Here is a 6,249-nt window from a genome sequence, read left to right on the forward strand (position 1 = left end):
TTTTAATTGTAAAGCGCAGTTCTATAAAAGGACAAATTACTAAATTCAAAAACTATTTAGACAAGATTACAAGGCAATCTCAACTGACGGGTATCGAAGTCGCTGAGCTTTCACTGAAGCTCAGTCGCTTTGAGAATCTGTCCGCTAAATACGATGAGCTGCAAACTCAAATTGAACTGATAAATGCTGACAATTTAGACGAAGAGCTCGATGAGCGTGAACGCATTGAGCAGGATTTCATATTATGTACCGCGATGGCAAAAAATATCATTGAAGAACAAAATGAATTAAAGAATTTAGAACAGGATAAGAGACGCCGTGAGTCCTTATTCCAAGATGCTCAATGTGGTCGCGATCATAATAATGAAAATTGTATAACCTTGCCGCAAATACAAATTGCAAAGTTTGATGGTTCATTCTTCCGTTGGTTAGAATTTCGAGATACTTTTAATAATTTAGTTCACAACAATAGTCGCATTTCATTGATTCAAAAATTTCATTATTTAATTTCTTATTTGGAAGGCGATGCGGCTCGGGTAATTTCAAACATCGAGGTTTCCGCAGCCAACTATAATAGCGCTTATCAGTTACTTTATGAACGTTACAATAATAAAAGATTACTTGTAAATTATCATATTAAATCATTATTCAATATTGAAAAAATAAACCGCGAATCGGACACTTCATTACGCTCTTTAGTCGATCATGTTTCAAAAAATTTACGCGCTTTGGCTAACCTAGGTCAACCTACTGATCACTGGGACACGTTAATTATACATTTGGTTTCATCTAAACTCGATACGCAAACACTTGTTAAATGGGAAGAGCTACGCAATAGTTTAGGTGAAATCCCTAGTTTAACCGAATTCAATAAATTTTTGATTGATAGGGCTTATGTTCTTGAATGTACGCGTCACAATAAGAATGATCAAGGTTCTAGTTTTCATAATAACATATCAACAAATAACAATAGTAAAATGCAACATTCAAGGCCTGTCAATTACAATAATCATCATAATCATTTTAATCATCACAATCATCATATTAAGCGTGATCGACCAATTCCAAATTCATTTATTGCTACAAATCAAAAGGACAATAGCACTTTGTCTAGGTGTGTTGTCTGCAATCAAAATCATAGGATTTATGATTGCCAAATATTCATATCTAAATCCAGAGAGGATAAATTAAACGATATTTCCAAGTACAAATTATGTATTAATTGTTTAAGGCAGGGTCACTCTTTAGTCGAATGTCGATTAGGGCCATGCAAGATATGCAAGAAACAACATAATACTTTATTACATCCAGTTGACACGCCAAAGGTCAACAGTGCCTCTCGTGAGGTCTCTGAAACTATAGCAAATTTTTCAAACAAAAATTCAAATAAAGTTTTATTGACTACTGCCCAAGTATACATTTTGAATCCAATCACTAAAGAGCCTCTTAAGGTACGGGCCTTGTTGGATTCAGGCAGCCAGTCATCCTTCATTACAAAATCTCTTCAACAGAAACTTGCAATTCATTCAAATCCAATCTCTACTAATGTTATTGGTATCGGTCACTCAGATAAACAAACAAAAGAAAGCTGTGTGATCCAATTAAAATCCATTTACAATAATTATAAGACTAAATTAAATTGTCTTGTGCTTGATAGGCTGATTGGGAATCTGCCTAAGGCACCTATAAATATACAACAATTAAACATACCATCGCACTTGCATTTAGCTGACCCCGATTTCAATCAGCCAGCTCCTATTGATATACTAATAGGAGCCGATCTTTTTTGGCAACTCTTGAAGAATGAACGTATTTCTTTAGGTGCAAACAAGCCTACATTACAATATTCCAGTTTCGGTTGGTTGATTGGTGGTCCTATTTCATATCAAGCTAAACAAGTAATTTGCAATCATTCAGTTATCAATGATAACCTCCCAAAGAAAAACAAAATAAACAATTTACTAGCAAAATTTAGGAAGCTAGAAGAGCTTCACCAAAAAACTATTCTAAGCGAAAAGGAATTAGCCTGTGAGAACCGCTTTCGGTCTCACACTTCACGGCTTCCTTCTGGCAGGTCTAGTGTGAGCTTCCATTACGCAATTCACCTGATTGTTTAGGTGAAACATATAACTTAGCAAAAGGGCGATTATCAAGTTTAGAAAAACGTTTTAAAAAATATATTTCGTTAAAGTCTCAATATGTACAGTTCATGAGAGAGTATCAAAGTTTAGGCCAGCAGAGATCTATTCCAATAGCAAACGCAATTTTGTAGGAGCGGCAAGAGAGCTCAGTAAATTCACCGATATACAAAACATCGCGTTAACTGAATTTACAGCTCAGCATACATCAAATTTAACTTTATACTGTCTTACGCTCCTCACTTCGGCGACATATGGGAGGCCGGTGTGACCGGTAAAACATCATATCAATAATACATCACACAAACAAACATATATATAATATACAAACGAGTCATGGGAATTCTCATTTAACTTTTGAAGAAATTTTAACTTTTAAAGCAATTTTAACTTTGTTTGCACAAGTGGAGGCTATTTTGAATGGTCGTCCCTTGTGCCCATTATCCATGTTCCCTTGACGATTCCCTTTTCCTTTCCCCAGGGCACTTCTTAATCGGAAGACTACTAAATGAGCTGCCGGCTCGCGCCTTGGAGAATGAAAGGGAACCACAATTAAAACGCTACGCACGTCTCAAGCAAATCATACAACAAAATGAAGACAAGACTAAGTTAAAGGTTGGAGACCTGCCGCCTTTGTATTGGAGTACTGGATGCCAGTAGCCAGACTATTTCCGGGGCCAGACGGGAGCTCTCGCGATCGGCCCACTACAGGCTGTTATCGCCGCCCTCTGGTTCGCCACCCCCCTTACTCAACGATGAAGACACAGAGTTGAAGAATCTGGATTCTTCAACGGGGGGAGTATGTTAAGGAACGTCTCACATCTTGCGTTGCAACTCTTGGTTCACATCGTGTGGTCCGCACTTAATTTACCGGTCATCGGTGTGAAGTGCTTATAAACTGTGAGTGCAATAGACAATCAGTGGTGTGACAGAACGTTAGCTATATAAGACAGTGATTTGACATTTAAAACTCTCTTTCCCATACTTCTTCTCGTCGTACGAAGTGTTTGCCTAAACAATGTAATCTTGCAATATAAAATAATTTAGTTTCTCAAATCTTTCATTTTCTCCAACTCTTCAAACAACAATCAATAAAATACAAGCAACAAGCAATACAACGAAACAGACGGTATTAAGGGAAACAAGTATAACGTCTTATTGAACAAACGAAGACAAACGACAACGTTAGTCAAATTTAACCAAATTCGGCATGGTAAATAATAATAATAATAAATAAACGCCTCACACTCAACGGTCCCCACTATGATTTACTCCTGTGTCGTGGGTCCAAAAGTACACAATACACAAGTACAAACGCCCAAACCACGGCAAACGTCTTTATGAATGTACGGGCATCGATCCCGCGACCGCTAGCGCAACTGTCTCAAGCCACTGCCGTTGCGCTAACGGGTCATAAAAATCGATATCAATATTTATAACTTTAACAAATGTTTCAGTTACATTTTTATAATTTCTAATAGCAATTCTGAGATTTTGTATTTTTGCGTCCTATGTTTTATTTCAGCGGTACGTTAGCAACCCTGCTTCTGCAGTTGCTAACACTAAGTTTTCAATCAACTTTCAAGGTCTTCAGTTGCTAGACAGTTTATTACCCGACTTCCGAAAAAGGAGGAGGTTCTCAATTCGACTGTATTTTTTAACCGACTTCCAAAAAAGGAGGAGGTTCTCAATTCGACTGTATTTTTTTTTATGTATGTTACATCAGAACTTTTGACCGGGTAGACCGATTTCGACAAATTTTGTTTTAATCGAAAGGTGGTGTGTGCCAATTGGTCCCATTTAAATTTATTTGAGATCTAACAACTACTTTTCGAGTTATATCTAATAATGCGTTTTTACTTGACGCTATGTTGTATTATACCGCATAACTTTCTACTGGATGTACCGATTTTGATAATTCTTTTTTTGTTGGAAAGGGGATATCCCTAGTTTGGTACCATGATAAGGAAACCAGGATCTACATGATAAGGAAACCAGGATCTAATGATGGGATCCCAGAGAAATCGAGGGAAACTCTCGAAAATCCGCAATAACTTTTACTGGGTGTACCGATTTTGATAATTTTTAATTTAATCGAAAGCTGATGTTTATCATGTGGTCACATATAAATTTTATCGAGATCTGATAACTACTTTTTTAATAATCTTTGATAACGCGTAGTTGCTTGACTATTTTTTCGTCGATCTACGTTGTATTACTTGTCGATGTAATTGAAGTCGGTTTTTTTTTTCGTTTGCGAGCAAACACAATTATTTTATGTATGTTACATCAAAACTTTTGACCGTGTGGACCAATTTCGACAATTTTTTTTTAATCAAAAGGTGGTGTGTGTTAATTGATCCCATTTAAATTTATTTGAGATCTAACAACTACTTTTCTAGTTATATCTAATAATGCGTTTTTACTTGACGCTTTTTTCGTCGACCTACGTTGTATTATACCGCATAACTTTCTACTGGATGTACCGATTTTGATAATTCTTTTTTTGTTGGAAAGGAGATATCTCTAGTTTAGTACCATAATAAGGAAACAAGGATCTGATGATGGGATCCCAGAGAAATCGAAAGAAACTCTTGAAAATCCGCAATAACTTTTTACTGGGTGTACCGATTTTAATAATTTTTAATTTAATCGAACGCTGATGTTTATCATGTGGTCACATGTAAATTTTATTGAGATCTGATAACTACTTTTTGAGTAATCTTTGATAACGCGTAGTTACTTGACTATTTTTTCGTCGATCTACGTTGTATTACTCGTCGATGTAATTGAAGTCGGTTTTTTTTTCGTTTGCGAGCAAACACAATTATTACTTAATAGATAATGAACATAATTATTATAAGATGCTTGAAGATAAAAGAAACTCCACCTTGCATATATATAGTAATACAATTTATTGTACATACATTCATGTAAATATTTATAGCATAATCAATAACTTTAACATTGTTGTTAAATTATAAGATCAGCGTCGTAAACATTTTACGTATCTTAATCTATGACTAGATAATGTGTGCAAATGTAATGAAAGTAATTAATTTCTTAATGAAACAATTACAGGAAATACCGACTGGTAGTAAGGTAATGAATTTATATCCTACAAAAACACTAATAATATTAATAGATAGGTAGGTATGCACTTATTTATCAAAAACTATAAACTTAACAATTAACTCTAACACTGTTTGTTGTACTGTAATTAAGTTAAAGTATATTAACAAATAAAAATGCACATTTCTTTTATAAAAAGCTTAAATTTATAAAAAAAAAATACTTTTAGATATAATTAATACATGTTATTGACTCATTTTATCTCCAAACATTATTACATTTAATTTTACTCTCAAATTTATGCAGATAAAGGATTACAATTTCAGAAATCGTGTGTACTTACCTAAGAACCCCTAACTATAAATATTATCGACGCACATCGCAGTAACTATATGAATAACCAATGACCAAGAATTACATTAATTAAGTATAACATGAAAATACTAATTATGTGACGCTATAAATATGTATTTGGCGATTACATTATTACGATGTTGTGGGTGGATTCTCTGTAAAGGTGACGAAAAGGTTAAAAATAACAAATATACAGTTCATTTTTCTTCAATTAAAACCATAACTACTTCAGCTTATCATAATCCACTCTTGGACACACTCCCTCCAAAGCTCGCGCCAGGTTTTTTCGCATTTCTTAACCAGACGCCACTGGCAACCTTACGTAGATCGTCGGTCCAGCGGGCCGGAGAGTGTCCCATACGCCGTTTGCCAACACGTGGTCTCCACTCCAGGACACGTTTGCTTCAGCGGCCATCGGCTGCGACACAGGTGACCAGCCCACTGCCACTTCAACTTATTTTACAGGCTATGTCGGTTACTTTCGTTCTCTCGCGGACAGTCTCATTTCTGATCCTACCTTTGAGGGAGACCCCAAGCATAGCCCATTTAATTGCACGTTGGGTGACTTTAAACTTGTGGACTAGTCCCTTCGTCAACGTCAACCTCTCGGCATCGTATGTCAAAACAGGTGGGACTCATTTTTCTAAGATTTAATAACCATAGCGTCGTATAACAAAATTTAATT

Source organism: Melitaea cinxia, chromosome 3 (assembly GCF_905220565.1).
Source record: "Melitaea cinxia chromosome 3, ilMelCinx1.1, whole genome shotgun sequence".
Taxonomy (NCBI): domain Eukaryota; kingdom Metazoa; phylum Arthropoda; class Insecta; order Lepidoptera; family Nymphalidae; genus Melitaea; species Melitaea cinxia.